General features: G+C 44.7%; 2 non-coding genes across 2 annotated transcripts; both read right to left on the reverse strand.

Moving 5' to 3' along the window:
- Nucleotides 1–10,813: 10,813 nt before the first annotated feature.
- Nucleotides 10,814–10,953, reverse strand: LOC141168140 (U4 spliceosomal RNA). The gene has a single exon (XR_012251890.1). It is a non-coding gene; the product is annotated as a U4 spliceosomal RNA (small nuclear RNA).
- Nucleotides 10,954–14,623: 3,670 nt separating this feature from the next.
- LOC141168299 (U4 spliceosomal RNA) lies at nucleotides 14,624–14,763 on the reverse strand. The gene has a single exon (XR_012252040.1). It is a non-coding gene; the product is annotated as a U4 spliceosomal RNA (small nuclear RNA).
- Nucleotides 14,764–20,075: the final 5,312 nt, after the last annotated feature.

A 20,075-nucleotide genomic window follows, 5' to 3' on the forward strand; every position in this document is an offset into this window, starting at 1 on the left:
TAATTAATTGGGTGATTGGGAAGGATGCTATACAGAGGCTTATAGTAAACCAGAGGGTGGGGAAGGAGTCTATAAGGGACTTATTATGAATTGGGTTGGGGGGGAAGACACTAACAGGAGGAGGACGCTATCAAGGACATATTATGAACTAGGGGTGGAAGAGAACACTATACAGGGACTTTTCAATGAATTGCCGTCAGGGAGTCTGTTATCAGGGACTTATGATGAATTGGAGGCATAGGCGGATTATAATGAGGGCAATCCGGGTGACCGCCCGGGGCACCGAGCCTGCAAGGGGCCCGCGGCTCCGGGCGGGGTGTCTAATGCCGGATTGCCCTCATTATATGTGCGGGCCGCCGCGGCACATACAGTGGCGGGAGGGGGGGCCCCGGACCGCTCCCCCAGCAGCGACCGCCGCTACTTCTTCATCGGCCGGGCCAGCACTGCAAGCAGTTAACTTCCCTGTGCTGGCCCGGCCGCGTCACTGCTAGGAGACACGGCTCTGTGCGCGGCCGTGTCTCCTAGCTGTGACGTCACGCAGTGCGCGCCCGGCCTGTACTGCTACTTACCACCGGAGCGGAGAGAGAGCAGGCAGGAGGAATGGAGCCGGGGGATGGTGAGTGTGTGTGTGTGGGCAGATGTGTGTGTGGGCAGATGTGTGTGTGGGCAGGTGTGTCTGTGTGGGCAGGTGTGTGTGCGTGTGTGTGGGGGGGCAGGTGTGTCTGTGTGGGCAGGTGTGTGTGTGGGCAGGTGTGTGTGTGTGGGCAGGTGTGTGTGTGTGTGTGTGTGGGCAGGTGTGTGTGTGGGCAGGTGTGTGTGTGTGGGCAGGTGTGTGTGTGGGCAGGTGTGTGTGTGTGTGGGCTGGTGTGTGTGTGTGTGGGCAGGTGTGTGTGTGGGCAGGTGTGTGTGTGTGTGGGCAGGTGTGTGTGTGTGTGTGTGTGTGTGGGCAGGTATGTGTGTGTGTGTGTGTTGGCAGGTGTGTGTGTGGGCAGGTGTGTGTGTGTGGGCAGGTGTGTGTGTGTGTGTGTGTGGGCAGGTGTGTGTGTGTGTGGACAGGTGTGTAGGTGTGTGTGTGTGTGTCTGTGTGGGCAGGTGTGTGTGTGTGTCTGTGTGGGCAGGTGTGTGTGTGTGTGGGCAGGTGTGTAGGTGTGTGGGCAGGTGTGTGTGTCTGTGTGGGGGTAGGTGTGTGTGTGGGCAGATGTGTGTGTGGGGGGGGGGCAGGTGTGTGTGTAGGCAGATGTGTGTGTGTGTGTGTGGGCAGGTGTGTGTGTGTGTGGGCAGGTGTGTGTGTGTGTCTGTGTGGGCAGGTGTGTGTGTGTGTGTGTGTGTGTGTGTGTGTGTGTGTGTGGGCAGGTTAGAAAGTCTTGCCCTGTTGAACACTACACCTGACTTGAGGCCACCACCTCTTGGTTTTCCAATGTTCTTGCTTCTCTAGGGCTCTTCTCAGATATTCATTATAGATGGCTACGTGCGCCCCCCGCTGTGTATAGATGGCTACGTGCGCCCCCCCGCTGAGTATAGATGTCGCCGTGCGGCCTCCTGCTGTGTATAGATGGCTACGTGCGGCCTCCCACTGAGTATAGATGGCGCTGTGCGGCCTCCTGCTGTCTCTGGGGGGAACGCCGTGTGGCATCTATACTCAGCAGGAGGCCGCACGTAGCCATCTATACACGTATACTCAGCAGGAGGCCGCACGTAGCCATCTATACGGTGCCATCTATACACAACGGGAGGCCACACGGCGCCATCTATACACAGCGGGAGGCCGCACGGTGCCATCTATACACAGCAGGAGGCCGCACGGCGCCATCTATACACAGCGGGAGGCCGCACGTAGCCATCTATACACAGCGGGAGGCCGCACGGCACCATCCATACACAGCAGGAGGCTGCACGTAGCCATCTATACACGTATACTCAGCAGGAGGCCGCACATAGCCATTTATACGGTGCCATGTATACACAGCAGGAGGCCGCACGTAGCCATCTATACACGTATACTCAGCAGGAGGCCGCACATAGCCATCTATACGGTGCCATCTATACACAGCGGGAGGCCGCACGGCGCCATCTATACACAGCGGGAGGCCGCACGGCACCATCTATACACAGCGGGAGTCTCAGTGCTTTGCAAGAGCAGTCAATAAATTCTGCTTGACTAATTCTGAGCACCATAAAGTCTGGTTCGCTTCTAACCTGCTGTCTTCATTTTCAGCTTGCTGAATTCTAACTCATTTACTGTCATTCGAGACGATGCCTTTGCTGGTCTCTTTCACCTTGAATACCTGTAAGTGCTCCACTTAATGTCATATTTTTGATTCTGTTCTTCTTCATCTTTTGGCATGTGCAATTGTATGAGCAAGTATTCATATGAATTTATGACCTACTTAAACCTTCGAGGACCTTAAATTTTATTCAATCAAATTTTTTTCCAGTTTAAAACTATGGGACATATATGTGCCTTGGTCCTCAAAGGGTTTTTAAAGGGGCTGCAAACATAAATACGAAAAAAATAATTCAATTAGTGCTTTTTGTGTTCATTTAATTTTTATTTGAAGTCCATTTTTTTATATACCTTGAAATTAAGCCCTACCCCATGGAATGAAGCCCTACCTACATGACATCTGAGAGCTACATGGATCCCGCTTGTGAGGTGCCTGTCCGTCACTACTATTCAGTTTTAGGGTCCACTCACTAAGCCATATATTCTCTCATGCAAGAGAATAGGGCCAATTATGCTAATGACACTCGGCTCAAACTCTGTCAGAGCTTCAACTGAGTGTGATCCGATTCTCTCGCAGCACAGATATGGATAACTTAATTTCTCCATCTTCTCCATAGTCTCTGTGAGTGTTCATCGGACTGCACTTGGATGACATCCGAGTGCAGTCCAATGTTTTACGTGCGCCCATAGACTTGTATGGGTGCACATGGTCCGAATATCGAATGAGATTATTTTCTCATGCCAATAATAGCAGATCTGCACTTTCCCATAGTATAACATAGGGCCGAGTCCTATCCGATAAAACATCACATAGCATTCGGCCATGTTATACGACAGTGTGAGCGAGCCCTTAGAGTCAAGGAATATTTACATGCAGATGATGATATTACTCTCCAAGTGTATATTTTTTTAAGCGAGTTCATAGTAAATGCTTTGCCTTTTTGACATGTGATCAACTAAAGAACAAGAAAGATTTAGGACCTCCCCTATAGAGAAATGGAAAATAGTTTGGAGGACTTGCATGTCCTTTTTTATTTATTTATTTATTTATTATGAGAAAATCATAAAAGATCCCGTTTTTTAACCATGCTGTGACTTTCTGCTGAGGGAGAGGGAGAGAGCTGCCCTATTCAGAGTCTGTAATAAGACCTGCTGACAAAAGTGTTGAAGATACAGTCTAATGTGAAATAACAATGAAAAAAAGTTAATTTCACAGATGGCTTGTATTTTCTTAATACAAACTTTTTTTGTGTTTACAGCTCCTTTAAAGGGAATCTGTCATCAGGTTTTTGCCACCTAATCTGAGAGCAGCATAATGTAGGGTTAGAGGCACTGATTCCAGTAATGTGTCACTTACTGGGCTGCTTAGTGTTGTTTTGATAAAATCAATGATTTGTCAGAAGGTAATTATCACTAGATGACTAGTAAGTTCTGTAGGACCCCACCCCCATCACTGATCAGTAGATTTCTGTGTACACTGAGCATGGGCAGAAAGCTGCCAATCAGTGGTGTGGGCGGGGCTATACAGAGCGCAGCATTCAGAGAGCTGCTAGATCTGCAGCAGATAAAACGGTGATTTTCTCAAAATGACAACAAGCAGCTGAAAAAGTGACACATCGCTGGAATCAGGGTATCTGCCCCTATATTGTTCTGCTCTCAGATGAGGCAGCACAATTAATATTGTGCCAAATTAATTTCCCGTGAACTATCACATGATCTATCACAGGGGATCATGTGACATGTCACGTGATAAATCAGGTGGGGGGGGCCCGCGCCTTCTAATCTGCCCGGGGCCCTTGCTACTCTTAATCCACCCCTGATTGGAGGGGTTGAGTGGAGAATGCCATAAGGGACTTTTAACCCTCCGTCAGGGGCAATATGTTTCATAACGAGTTTAGGGGCACAGGCTAGAAAATTGGCTATATTTTCCTTTTTTTAAAATTTCAATGCTCTAAAAGTGATCAGTTACCTTAATAGGAATGTAATAAATGAGAATCCACATAATCAGGTGGAAAAAAAATGTTTACTAACCAGAAAAGTAATATGTTTCAAAGTGCACACATTTTGCTACTTGCAAAACAAACCCGACAGTTTTCTTCAAAAACTATTAGTAAACATAAAATTTAGATAAGCAAAATAAATTATAAGGTTGCTGAAATAGTACTGTACTCAAAATCAGTTACTATCAGATGTTAGCGGTTCACCTGTAAAAGTACACTTGCAGAGCAATGAGCATGATTTGCAGATCATTTCTGCATGAGACAGGCAAATAGCATTTTGGCAATTTTTCCATGCATAATTTGAGAGTCTCCTGAGTCCTGTGCAGGTGTTGCATCTCTGCCTTTTGGGTGGTGGGGGAGCTGGTGATTCTTCGCGTTCATGTTCTGTGCGAAATTTTCTCAGCCGCATTTGCATGCTAGAGGGTATTCCAATTGTTTTCACACTTCTTCTGCGAAGCTCTGCAATGACCAGTTCATGAGCCAGTGATTTAGATAGAGTCTTCTACGCTGTGATCCCAGCTGGTTTCCTATGTAAATAACGAGAGAATTTATTCCTGCCTCATTTAGCATAGTGAAAAAAATTACCATTGGCCAGCGCCTGGCATTTCTACACACGCTGAGAGTAGAATCATAGAATCATAGAATCATAGAATGGTAGAGTTGGAAGGGACCTCCTGGGTCATCTGGTCCAACCCCCTGCTCAAAGCAGGATTCACTAGATCATCTCAGACAGATGTCTGTCCAGCCTCTGTTTGAAGACGTCCATTGAAGGGGAACTCACCACCTCTCGTGGCAGCCTGTTCCACTCATTAATCACCCTAACTGTCAAAAAGTTTTTTCTAATATCTAATCTGTGTCTCCTCCCATTTAGTTTCATCCCATTGCTTCTAGTCTTTCCTTGTGCAAATGAGAATAAAGATGATCCTTCTACAATGTGACAGCCCTTGACATATTTGTAGACAGCTATTAAGTCTCCTCTCAGTCTTCTTTTTTGCAAGCTAAACATTCCCAAATCCTGCAACCGTTCCTCATAGGACATGGTTTGCAGACCAGTCACCATTCTGGTCGCTCTTCTCTGAACTTGCTCCAGTTTGTCTATGTCTTTTTTAAAATGTGGTGCCCAAAACTGTACACAGTATTCCAGATGAGGTCTGACCAAAGAGGAGTAAAGACCGATAATGACTTCACGTGATCTAGACTGTATGCTTCTGTTAATACATCCCAGAATTGTATTTGCCTTTTTTGCTGCTGCATCACACTGTTGACTCATGTTCAGTCTATGATCTATTAGTATACCTAAGTCTTTTTCACATGTACTGTTGCTTAGCTCTATTCCTCCCATTCTGTATATGCTTTTTTCATTTTTATTGCCCAGATGTAGTACTTTGCATTTTTCCCTGTTAAAAACCATTCTGTTGGTTGCTGCCCACTGCTCCAGTTTATTTAGGTCTTTTTGAATCCTCTCTCTCTCTTCTCTAGTATTAGCTATCCCTCCTAGCTTTGTGTCATCAGCAAATTTAATCAGTTTACCCTCAATTCCTTCATCTAAATCATTGATAAAGATGTTGAACAATACAGGTCCCAGGACGGAGCCCTGTGGTACCCCACTTGAGACATTCATCCAGCTGGATGTGAAGCCATTTACAACCACCCTTTGAGTCCGATCACTAAGCCAGTTATGAATCCACCTAACAGTTGCCTGGTCCATTGCATACTTGGTCATTTTTTCAATAAGGATGATGTGAGATACTTTGTCAAATGCTTTGCTGAAGTCAAGATATACTATATCTACAGCATTTCCCTGATCCACCCAGTCAGTGATTCTGTCATAGAAGGAAATTAAGTTAGTCTGACATGACTTGTTAGTTACAAACCCATGCTGACTCTGGTTAATCACTTCATTCTTATCCATGTACTTACATACATGTTGTTTAATAATTTGTTCAAAGATCTTTCCTGGTATAGAAGTCAGACTCACCAGCCTATAGTTCCCTGGGTCCACCTTCTTCCCCTTTTTGAAGATAGGAACAACATTTGCTCTTCTCCAGTCTTCTGGGACTTCTCCTGTTCTCCAAGAATTTTCAAAGATTATGGAGAGTGGTTCTAAAATTTCTTCTACAATCTCCTTCAGTACTCTGGGGTGTAATTCATCTGGACCTGGAGATGTAGCACACATCTGATCTGCAGGGTCTACACCACCCTTGGTTTCGTTGTAAAACGTTATCATTTCCGGCTTATTTTGTGCTTCAGACCGAGGATCGATCACATCATCATCATCATGAAGAGAGGATACAAGAATAACATTTTTGTTCTTCCGTGGGACATAGGACACTAAAACTTTCCCATCACTAAATCCAAACATACTGTGGTATTGTTCTCTCCCTTTCACATTGATAAACTGTGGCGGCAATTGTGTTTTATTTTTTCGCACAGTACCCACATATGATATATTTTTGGATTTCAAAAAATCAATCAAACCCACATCAGTAAACCAGTTATCTGCAGTTATATTCCTCCCCGAACCATACAAAGGCTCAGCCATTCGCTTTCCCACCTCACTCGGTGTGTTGCTTACACAATATGGACCTGCTGGCTGTTTCCCCGCATAAACTTCCATATTGTAGGTAGAAGTAATCCTGGAGTCAGCAAGGGAAACATTTTTTAGCCCATATTTGGTTGGTTTAGATTGGATATATTGCCGAAAGCCACATCTACCACGAAATCCCGGGAGCATTTCATCAATAGTGACATTTTGACCTAGACAATAGCTTTTTTGACAGGTTTGCACAAATTTTTCAAATATCTCCCGATTTTTTTTCGCTCAGTTCTGGTACTTCTGTCGTCAAAACGAGGACACCGCATTATAATTTTGAATCTCTTTCTATTCATTACCAAGGAAAATTTCTCAATGCCGTCCCCATCTCTACCCCAGAGCTCCTCCAAACTCTGTCGGTTTGCCCTATAGGCGCCTGCAAGATATAGCAAACCAATAAACGCCCTCAGTTCAATTACATCAATAGGGTTGACATCTCGCTTTCTAATGAAACTGTCCCTTATGGTGTCCATGTACTGATTTGTATATGTCACAATTGTGACCAGAATGTCATCAGTGAATAAACAGTTCCAGCATTCCATTTCATTTTTAGCATTCCATTCCTTGCAGTTCCTATGACACCTGGAAGGTGGCTCAAAATGTTATGCGAGCGTGTGTGAGAACGTTTAGGGGGTGGCTTTTTTATCCATTTTGTTGTTTTATCTTTGCCCAAATAATATGTTTCTATGTCTTGAGCATCCTCCGCACTCTCTCCATCTTGATCTGTATCAGACACATCTGGACATTCTTCCACATCATCTTCTGAATCAATGTCACTTTCTTCCCCTAAATCTTCTAGCTGTAAGGGGTCTGTCTCATCATCATCAAGCAGTATATTTTGCACTTGCTCAACATGAAGGGCATTTGACAAGTCAAATATTCTCCTCGCCATTTCAGAAGAAAAGCTGAAGCAAGAGAGAGAATATGTGTTAGGGCGCCATGTGCCTGAGAAGCACACTCTTATTTCTAACAAAACCTTCTATGACAAATCCACAAATTTAGCACTAGCTATTCATAAAACAAGCTAAAAAAACAATTGGGATGAATAAAAACAGCAAATACTAACCGTCAAAGGTGTGACGCATTCAGGGGCTGATATCTGATCTCCTGAAGCTCTGCAGCACAAGAGGCTTCTCAGGTTTCACACAGCCTTTAAAGTTAGGAAGGTACTGGGAGGAGGGTGTTTCCCAGACAAACCACTGAAAATAGAGAAATGAAACTGAGTGAGCTGCGCCTGTCAGATCAGATGCCCCTGACGGAGGGTTAATTAATTGGTGGTGGTGGGAGGATGCTATCAGGTTAGCAAAGCCCACTAGGGGTACAAGAATCCAATGAATTTAAGTAGGGGTAAGCCGGATCAGATTTCGTAAATAAAATCTCACTTTTAATATTCAAGATTAAAATATGGGTACCAATATCTCACAATGACATATACAGATATTAAAGTGACAAAGTGAACTTGTCCTCAATTATAAAATAGTTGGATCTTACCATTAGAAGTTTTCAATCAGCAAAAACATCACACAGGAGGGAGAAAAGGGAAATAAAGTCAGACAGGTAAAGCTACGTTCCCTGTCGTGCCCAATGCAATATCTCCCCGTCCTGACAAGGACAGTGCCCGAGTGCGACCTATCCCTCTAATAATGTCCTTGTACAAACCCTCCATACGCATTTCATCAACCTGTAACGGGAGACTCCTCAGGGGAGATGAATGTATAAAGGCAATAGATTATATAACAGTATCACAGCCCCTTTATGTGGCAGAGTGCTGACAATAGTGATGACAATAGTGCTGACAGAGTGCTGACAAGAGTGCTGACAGAGTGCTGACAGAGTGCTGACAAGAGTGCTGACAAGAGTGCTGACAGAGTGCTGACAGAGTGCTGACAAGAGTGCTGACAGAGTGCTGACAGAATGCTGACAAGAGTGCTGACAGAGTGCTGACAAGAGTTCTGAAAGAGTGCTGACAAGAGTGCTGACAGAGTGCTTACAGAATGCTGACAAGAGTGCTGACCGAGTGCTGACAGAGTGCTGACAGAATGCTGACAGAGTGCTGACAAGAGTGCTGACAGAGTGCTGACAGAGTGCTGACAGAATGCTAACAAGAGTGCTGACAGAGTGCTGACAAGAGTGCTGAAAGAGTGCTGACAAGAGTGCTGACAGAGTGCTGACAAGAGTGCTGACAGAGTGCTGACAGAATGCTGACAAGAGTGCTGACAGAATGCTGACAGAGTGCTGACAGAATGCTGACAAGAGTGCTGACAGAGTGCTGACAAGAGTGCTGAAAGAGTGCTGACAAGAGTGCTGACAAGAGTGCTGACAGAGTGCTTACAGAATGCTGACAAGAGTGCTGACCGAGTGCTGACAGAGTGCTGACAGAATGCTGACAGAGTGCTGACAAGAGTGCTGACAGAGTGCTGACAGAGTGCTGACAGAATGCTGACAAGAGTGCTGACAGAGTGCTGAAAGAGTGCTGACAAGAGTGCTGACAGAGTGCTGACAGAATGCTGACAAGAGTGCTGACTGAGTGCTGACAGAGTGCTGACAGAATGCTGACAGAGTGCTGACAAGTGTGCTGACAGAGTGCTGACAGAATGCTGACAGAATGCTGACAAGAGTGCTGACAGAGTGCTGACAGAGTGCTGACAGAGTGCTGACAGAATGCTGACAGAGTGCTGACAAGAGTGCTGTGCAGCACATGGAGCAAATGCTTCATAATCTATTCCCTTTATATACATTCATCTCCCCTGAGGAGCCCCCATTACAGGACACCATCAGGGACTTATAATGATAACAACTAATAATAGTGAATGAATGGCACTGTATCATAGACACATAATAGTATCACATAGTGGCTGAATATCGCTATACCATGAACATAATATAACAGCAAACAGTTTTTGAATACCGCCAAACCATGAAAATATGGAAACACCAAACAATGACTTTATTACCGCCATACCATGAACACATAATAATAAAAACAACTAAAACATGACTCCATATGGAGAAATCTCCGGGGAAGCAGCTGACTAGATAGTAATCCTGTAATTGATCCCGCACGTTTCTTTGCTGATTCTCTTGTCCTCAGGGAAGTGAAATGTTACTTATAATTCTCAGCCCGACACATGTAACATACGGCTCCAATACAACTGTATACAAGTAATTATCTCCCATAAACACTTCTTTTAATACTAACACCATTATTCAGTCTCCTGGGAGACTGTCAAAAATTGTCATGCTGACTGTACTACGAGCCCTCATGGCGGGGTATTGGGAAAATGATCCCAGAGATGATCCCATAAGAGGCAACGATTGAATTGGAGGGAGGACGTCATCAGGGACTTGTAATGACTTGTGGATGGGACAGGATGATATCAGGGACTTATAATGAATTGGGGAGAATGCTATACAGAGGCTTATAATAAACAGGAGAGTGCGGGAGGACACCACAAGGGACTTATGAATTGGGAGTGGTGTAGGATGCCATAAGGGACTTAGAATAAATTGAGTTGTGGGAGGAAGATACTTAGAGGGTCTCATAATGAATTGGGGTTGGTGGAGGACGCTATAAAGGACATATTATGAACTAGGAGTGGAAGAGAACACTATACAGGGACTTATGATGAATTAGGGGGGGGGGGGCAAATGCCATAAGGGACTTTTAATCAATTGGTGGCTGAGGGATGCTGTTATCAGACACTTATAGATAATAACTAATAGTGACTGTAATACCGCAATACCATGCCCACATAACAAGAAAAAAACAACAACATGACTACATGGAGAAATCTCCGGGGAAGCAGCTGACTAGATAGCAATCCTGTAATTGATCCCGCACGTTTCTTTGCTGATTCTCTTGTCCTCAGGGAAGTGAAATGTTACTTATAATTCTCAGCCCGACACATGTAACATACGGCTCCAATTCAACTGTATATAGAATTACTCCAGTTAAACAGCAATAGCTCTTTTTCTACTATTAACCACCTATTCAGTCTCCTGGGAGAGCTGTCAAAAATTGCCATGCTGACTGTATTACGAGCCCTCATGGCGGGGTATTGGGAAAAGTTTTCAACTAGCAATAATCACGCCTCGGATAAACCTCATGGGCTATGATACTGCCACTGCACAAAGCTGGAGGCCATCTGTGAGGAGCTGCGGCCTCCGGATCTGGGGCTCTGTCTACACTGAGGAGAGACAAAGTCATTAGGGGGCTGTGGGAGCAAAGGATTCTGGGAGTGGATATGCTAATAAACCCCTCCCTTAAGAAGAATTGGTAGCAGGGAGGATGGAGAACATTTTTCCAGCGATGTTGCTGTGTGGGGCCACATTTCGTTATTATTTGTGCCGAGCTGTAGGAGCTTTTAACGGTACCTTTTTAGGGTACGTATGATGTTACAGTCGCTTTTTATATGCCGGAACCAAAAATTCTATTTTATTATTTTTTTGTTACTGTTTCTTTACATTTTACACTATTTGGTGTAAAATAATTGTGGATTTCCATAGATCTAAGGTTTATGGGCCCAGAAAAATAGTAGTTTTATTTCTAGGTAGTGGAGGGAGATAATGCAACAGATGTCTTAGAGAGAAATTGTAAAATCCATAAAGATATCTCCAGACATGGGACATATCACCCTCACATTGAACATATGGGATTAATTATAACTGGGGAAGTGAGAAAGAGCTGAACATTGAAGTAGGGACTTCCTGCTGTGAGCAGGTAATTACATTAAGGCCACGTCCCCACTATCAGTATTTGGTCAGTATTCGGTCAGTATTTTTTCTCAGGAGTGGGAGACAAAACCAGGAGTGGGTGATAAATGCAGAATTTATGCACTTATTTCTATTATACCTTTTCTCTGATTGTTCCTCACCTGGTTTTGGCTCCTACTCCTGAGAAAAAATACTGACCAAATACTGACTAAATACTGATAGTGGGATCGTGGCCTTAGGGATCTGATGGGAACCAGCCAACAAACTTAAGATTCTTATGCTCAGAGGCAGAGAAGTATAGGGGCTTCCTCTGTTCATGGAATTATCTCAGACACTCAGGAGCCAGTGGTCAGTGATGAATATTGGGGTTGCATCAATCCGATATTTATGGGAGAAATATTTTCAGCGCTGTAGCGAAAGGACAACCATAATGCATTCACTCACATCATGGTAAGGCCATCCGAACCCCTCCAACTTAATATCATTCCGATGGATGATGCTATCTGTGCCATGTTTCATCTCTATAGAAAGGTAAAATCGTGATAGAAAACACAATAATATCTCCCACCTGGGACCTCCAGGGGCAAAGATATGCTGAAAGTTGGAAATCTCATAAACTTCTAAAAGACCTAGCACATCCCATGACAGGCCCCCATATAAGCTCACTGAGGGGAGGCATGTGCGGGTAACCTTGATCTAATAAAAAGCAAAGTTTGGGTTTTTGGTATTTGTCAGTTCTGGAAGACACAGTACTCTGTGATTCTGTCTATTGCTCTAAGGAATACTTTCTTCCACTAAGCTCTGATTCATTTCCATGATTAGGTTTAGTACTTTTCTCTTATTATCCCTTTTATTTTATGTAATTGAATATATACCATATTGTTTTGTTCCCCTTTTGTATCATCTTTGTATATTTTTATAAACACTGCCTACCTTTCTGGATTTATATATTTTATTAACTATATAAAATTTAATATCGCTGTTCCTCTGGCTCTGTAAACCGCAACCCTGAAGCCATACGCTATCTGTAAAGGGTGTCCAATCAGAGGTGGTGGCAGCGAGCAGTGGTTCCCTTTTGTTATTGTGGAGCTGGCAGTGACCATACGGGGGGTATATATATATATATATATATATATATATATATATATATGTATATATACATATATTCCATGCGTTGGAATTGGAGGTGCATATACCGTACACTCACTGTGAGTTCCTCAATAACCGGCCTTGTAGTAGAAGCAGCTGTGGCCTCGTCCATCACTCGTCAGTCTATTGTGTAATTGTCCTGACCATAAGAGGCAGCTGAGTTGCATCCCCTGACATCTGGTGGCAGTGATCGAATCTGTATGGTCTCCCAGAGAAATAACAACATGTGTGGTGATAATCACAACTTGAGAATGGGATCGCTAGGAGCACAAATATGGCGACAACACAGAATCATGAGCACAAATATGGCGGCATCAGACACAAGAGTACAAAGATGGAGGCCACACAGTATTATCAGGAGTACAAACATGGCGGCACCAGAGCCACCACAAGAGTACAAAGATGGCAGCTGCACAGTATTACCAGGAGTACAAAGATGGCGGCACCAGACACACCACAAGAGTACAAAGATGGCGGCCGCACTGTATTATCCGGAGTACAAAGATTGCGGCACCAGAGCTACCACAAGAGTACAAAGATGACGGCTGCACAGTATTTTCAGGAGTACAAAGATGGCGGCACCAGACACACCACAAGAGTACAAAGATAGCGGCCGCACAGTATTATCAGGAGTACAAAGATGGCGGCACCAGACACACCACAAGAGTACAAAGATAGCGGCCGCACAGTATTATCAGGAGTACAAAGATGGCGGCACCAGACACACCACAAGAGTACAAAGATAGCGGCCGCACAGTATTATCAGGAGTACAAAGATGGCGGCACCAGACACTCCACAAGAGTGCAAAGATGGCGGCCGCACAGTAATATCAGGAGTACAAACATGGCGGCACCAGAGCCACCACAAGAGTACAAAGATGGCGGCAGCACAGTATTATCAGGAGTACAAACATTGCGGCACCAGAGCTACCACAAGAGTACAAAGATGGCGGCACCAGAGCTACCACAAGAGTGCAAAGATGGCGGCACCAGAGCTACCACAAGAGTGCAAAGATGGCGGCCGCACAGTATTATCAGGAGTACAAAGATGGCGGCACCAGACACACCACAAGAGTACAAAGATGGCGGCACCAGAGCTACCACAAGAGTACAAAGATGGCGGCAGCAGAGCTACCACAAGAGTGCAAAGATGGCGGCACCAGAGCTACCACAAGAGTACAAAGATGGCGGTCGCACAGTATTATTAGGAGTACAAAGATGGCGGCACCAGAGCTACCACAAGAGTGCAAAGATGGCAGCCGCACAGTATTATCAGGAGTACAAAGATGGCGGCACCAGAGCTACCACAAGAGTGCAAAGATGGCGGCCGCACAGTATTATCAGGAGTACAAAGATGGCGGCACCAGAGCTACCACAAGAGTGCAAAGATGACGGCACCAGAGCTACCACAAGAGTACAAAGATGGCGGCCGCACAGTATTATCAGGAGTACAAAGATGGCGGCCGCACAGTATTATCAGGAGTACAAAGATGGCGGCACCAGACACACCACAAGAGTACAAAGATAGCGGCCGCACAGTATTATCAGGAGTACAAAGATGGCGGCATCAGAGCCACCACAAGAGTACAAAGATGGCGGCACCAGAGCTACCACAAGAGTACAAAGATGGCGGCACCAGAGCTACCAAAAGAGTACAAAGATGACGGCCGCACAGTATTATCAGGAGTACAAAGATGGCGGCACCAGACAACCACAAGAGTACAAAGATGGCAGCCGCACAGTACTATCAGGAGTACAAAGATGGCGGCCGCACAGTATTATAAGGAGTACAAAGACGGCAGCATCAGAGCCACCACACGAGTACAAAGATGGCCACCACATTGCACAACTGAAAGCACTAACATGACAAACTCCAACCACAAAGCTCACAGATTGCTATTTGCACACCACCCATCCTTAGTCTGCTCTTTACCACCTATTCAGTCTCCTGGGAGACTGTCAAAAATTGCCATGCTGACTGTATTTCAAGTCATCATGGCGGAGTATTGGGAAAAGTTTTCAACTAGCAATAATCACGCCTCGGATAAACCTCATGGGCTATGATACTGCCACTGCGCAAAGCTGGAGGCCATCTGTGAGGAGCTGCGGCCTCCGGATCTGGGGCTCTGTCTACACTGAGGAGAGACAAAGCCATTAGGGGGCTGTGGGAGCAAAGGATTCTGGGAGTGGATATCCTAATAACACCCCTCTCCTAAGTCTGTAATGGCAGAAAGAAAAGCTCCCCAGGCTGGGGGAGGGGAGGGGGTTTATGCACTGATATAATACCGTTATTCCTATTTATGGAGGCGAATATTAAGCAATTGCAGGTTTAAGTCCCCTAAGGGGACTGATAAAAATAAGATCATGCCCATCTGTGCGTCCAGAATAGGATGTACAGAGGTTGCCTATATAGAGGTGAGTATTAAGCAATCGCAGGTCCAAGTCCCCAAAGGGGACTGATAAAAATAAAATCACTCCCCTTTTACCAATATGTAAAAAAATTAGCACATTGGGTATTGCTGGGTTTCTAAATATCTGAACTAATAAAATATTTTTATCCCAAATGCTACAAGCCGAAACCGAAGAAAAAAAAATCTAAATGGCAGAATTGCAGGGGAGGTTGGGGGAGGGGTCATGTCACCTCCCAAAATAAAGTGGAATTAAAACAGATACGAAAGTCATATGGACCCCAAAATGGTACAATATAGACTACACCTCGCCCCGAAAAAAACAAGACCTCGTACAACTCTAACAACCCAAAAAATAAAAGTTATGGCTCTCAGAATATGATGGCTGAAACAAGATATTTTTATTTAAAGCAGTTTGATTTTTTTTTTTTTACAGTAAAACAACTATATAAAATGTGACATCACGATGATCGCACTGACAAGTAGAAGAAAGTTATCAGGTCATTTTTACAGCAACTTGAACGCCAAAAAATCAAAACTCAAATAACAATGGCGGAATCAAACCTTTTTCATTACTTGGAATTTTTCCCACTATTCAGTATATTTTATGGCAAAATGAATGCTATCATACAACACTAAATCTCGTCCCGCAAGAGATGAGCTCTCATACAGCAACGCGGATGGAGAAATAAAAATGTTGTGGCTTTTAGAAAACAGAGAGAAAAAAAAATAGATTGGCCACTTCTTTCATCGTCAGCCTGCAGACAAGTCAGATCTCCCACCTCCACAAAATAGGAAAGCACATCTATTATAACCACATGATTCAGTCTCAAAAATGCAACTACTAGTTTATAGCAATTTTTCGGAGTTACAAAAAACAGCGCCACCCCTGTGAACAGGTTGTTTGTGGTATTGCAGCTAGGCCCTATTCTCTTCAATAGAGCTGAGCAGTAATACCAGACTTAATCGGGTTTTTGCACCATCCAGAAATTTCTAGACAGTTCTTTATGGGTTTTCAATGTGTCCATAAACCATGTTCTCTGTTTGTGACTTTCGAAAAGTTGTTCAGAAAAAAAATAAAAATCAGGCTGGCGGCTCCGGACACAACTCTGGACTAGTGTGGAACAGACATTTTTTTCTAATCCTTGCCAAAAACTGACCAATGTGACTTCTGACTAATTAACGAATCAGCCTCGGGTTATTTATACTTACCCGAAATCTGTATAAAGCCGGGTCTTCCCCAAGGTGATCCAAAAAGGGACGGTGTAATCTGTGGCCTATGGATGCCACAATATGGGAAACTGTGCAGGTGACCTTACATACATATCATGCAGTTGTTTGAAAAAAAATGTCATGAAATTTTATTAAATAACAATTCTAGCCAAACGGGGACTTGAACCCTGGACCCTCAGATTAAAAGTCTGATGCTCTACTGACTGAGCTATCCACGCTCTGTGGAAAACATAGGAGTGGTAAGATTTCAGTGTGGAACTAACAACAAGTAACACCTTGTATTATATAAATACATTATTTCTTGCACCTGGGAAGTATGAAGGGATCTATACTGATACCATATATTACATGCACGCTCACTGAAGCCCATAGGATGAATGCCTCCTTGGACCTGCCAGGGTCAGTCACAGAGGTTATGTTCCCTCTGTAAGTGACCTAAGGCTGCACACCATAACTACTGATGTGCACAGCTCCCGCCTGCTTTGTGTGCCCCCTATGACTGATCCTGAGTAGCAGGAAACATCCGATGTTCAAGGGGTCACCTACGCAGTCACACAGTAATACCATTTGGAGCCACAAGGCCGAGCGCCATCTCTGCACAGTTCCCCGTCACTTCCGCTCGGACCATACACATAACATGAGAGCAACAAGAGCCTGTACTATGTGCAAAAAGAGCCTGTACTATGTGCAACAAGAGCCTGTACTATGTGCAACAAGACCAACATAATGGAACGCCAACATGGCAGCAACATAAAGAAAATGCATAATATTTAGTCTGTCTCTTATAAGAAGGTGTGTAGACAGTTTTGTTTAACCATTTTACAATGTAACCGCTGCAGCCAATCACTAGCCATAGCAGTGACCAATGTGATCATAGACTGGCTGCAGTGATCCCACATCTGTACGGCCTAATAGGATGTACAGTGACTGGCTGTTTATGAAGTATGGAGGCGAGTATTTTTTCAACTTTTTAAAGGGTTTTTCTATTATTAAGTTTTCTATCTCCGTAGGCTCGCCCAGTGAAAATAATAATAAACTGTGTTTTCCTCACCCCCCGATACTTCCGAGCTGCCTGTCTGTCATTGCTTCCCGTCCTGTCAAGAGGCTGCAGCAGTGATGCCACAACTTGTGACCACTACAGCCAATCACTGAGGTCGGCATCAGTCTGGTGATTGGCTGCAGTGGTCACGTTCTGTAGTTGTGATGTCTCGCCAGCAACTTGTCAACAAAGACCAGAGGAAGCGACAGGAAGGCAGCGCTGGATATTAGGAAGTCTGGTGACATAGAGACGTTTATCCTCGGAAACACTTTGAAGATTTCTGTCCTGGACAACCCCTTTAAGGTGATTAGACCGGATCATAGTCAGCTGAAAGGCTACATGTACATCGAAAGAGACCACGCCTCTCTCCCTGTGGGGTCTGTCCTCTAACATAGGTTGGGTCTGTGATTCCCCTTCCCCCATCACTTGCGGTTTTGTTTTTTTATCACACACTTTTAGTGTTTTTCTTCATTTATTTATTTTTTCTGTAGAAAAGTCTGTGTGACCCCAGAAAGAAACAGTTGCTATGAAAGTCTTTGGTGTCCATAGCAACCAATCACAGAGCAGCTTTCATTTTACCAGAGCTGTGTAAGAAATGAAATCCGGACCGTGATTGGTTGCTATGGGAAACAAAGACAACCACCGGTGCAAGCTCTGATCGCTGCTGTTCAACCCTCTGACAATGTCTGACAGCGGCATGTAAATGGTCGTGATTTGTCTGCACCCATCTCGACCCCCCAAATTCCCACCCACTCCTGCAATGTGATTGCATGGTGCCGATGGGTTACCATGACAGCCGGGGGTCTAGTGAAGGCCCCTGTCACCGCTATGTTTGTACATACAAGTACAGAAAACTTCACCTAATAAATACTATTCATTGTCCAAAAAAAAACAAAGTGCTTTACAAACATGTACTGTATTAGAAATCATGGCTGCTTTCTTCCAAAAACAGCACCACTCCGGTTCACAGGTTGTGTGTGGTATTGCAACTGAGCTCCATTTACTAAAATAAAGCTGAGCAGTAATTCCAGACACGACCCGTCCATAACGGCGGAGCTCCGTCCAGAGGAAAGGTTTATCTAAGACCGGTTTCACAAATCTGCGGTCCACAGTCTGGGTGCGATCCATGATGTACGGAGCAGCTGCGGGTCTCTTATATCAGGCAATCGCAGGGTTAAACCCCGAAGGGACTGAAAAAAAATCAAAGACATTTAAAGAAAAAAATTAAAATTATATACCGTATATTCCGGCGTATAAGACGACCCCCCCTACTTTCCTGTTAAAATATAGAGTTTAGGATATATTCACCGTATAGGACTACCCCTTTTCCAACGCATACCAAACACCGGTAAAAATTAAAAAAAAAACAGATTTGAATTTAACATGGTCCTTTTTTAATTTAAATTCTTATGACATGCAGGTATATAGCAGGAAAACTGTCACTCATAAACATAAGGCATACAACAACAACATTACTATCATCCATTTTCATCAGCGGCATACACCGGTACCCGACAATTTACAACAGAAAGAATAGAGCTTCACACATAGATTAGATAGATAGAAATATGTCAGTCACATATATATGAAGTACAGTGACAGTGTTGGTTACTGTACTTGTCATTTAGTGTAAAGGATTTATTTAAAAAAATAATAGTGTTTTCATGCACCGTCTCTTTAAAAAAGCCGGCCGGCAATTCAGCATCTGTACCCGACAATTTAGAATAGAAGGAATAGAGAATCATACATACATTAGATAGATAGAAACATGTCAGTCACATATATATGAAGTACAGTGACAGTGTTGATTACTGTACTTGTCATTTAGTGTTAAAATAAAGGATTTATTTTAAAAAAAATTGGCGTGGGGTTCCCCTTAATTTTAGTCTCTAGCGGAGGTTAAGCAGACAGCTGGGGCAGATGTTTGAAGCCTGGGAAGGGGGTAATACCCACGGAGCTTCCCAGGCTACTAATATCAGCCCCCAGCTGAATACCTAGCCTTTACTAGCTATTAAAATGGGGGACCCCCCCAAAAAAATGACGTGGGGTCCCCCCATTTTAATAGCTAGCAAAGGCTAGGCAGACAGCTGGGGGCTGATATTAATAGCCCAGGAAGGGTGCCATGAATATTGGCCCCCTCCCAGGCTAGAAACACCAGCCGTCAGCCGCCCCAGAAATGGCGCATCCCGCACACACTCGCAGACATCGCACAGACACATCGCACAGACACCGCGCACACCCGCACACACTCGCAGACATCTCACAGACACCGCACACACCCGCAGACATCGCACAGACACCCCACACACACTCGCAGACACACGCACAGACACCCGCACACACCAATCATGACGGGTCTGGGAGGTGAGGCTGACCTGTGAGACCGTGGGAAAGTTCATGTGAGTTCATGCAATGCAGTGAAGCATGAACTCACATGAACCCTCTGAGGGCACCGCGGCGACTTCAAATGAACAGCTGATCGGCATCACCTGATACCTCAGCTGTTCATTTGAAATAACCGGCGGGAAAGCGCAGCACAGAACGGGAAAGCCGGCGGTGAAGTCTTTTCACTGCCGGCTTCCCCGCCCGGGTCCTTCGCTCCCCGCTCCTTGGTGCTGCGCTCCCCGTCCGGTTCTAACTTACGATCGGGATGGGAGGTGGCGAGGGGAGCGGAGGATCGGGGTGGGAGGCTGCGGGGAACCAGTATGGGGCTGTG

The sequence above is a fragment of the Phyllobates terribilis genome, unplaced genomic scaffold (assembly GCF_046119375.1).
Source record: "Phyllobates terribilis strain yellow unplaced genomic scaffold, ASM4611937v1 Scaffold_11__3_contigs__length_659146591, whole genome shotgun sequence".
Taxonomy (NCBI): Eukaryota; Metazoa; Chordata; class Amphibia; order Anura; family Dendrobatidae; genus Phyllobates; species Phyllobates terribilis.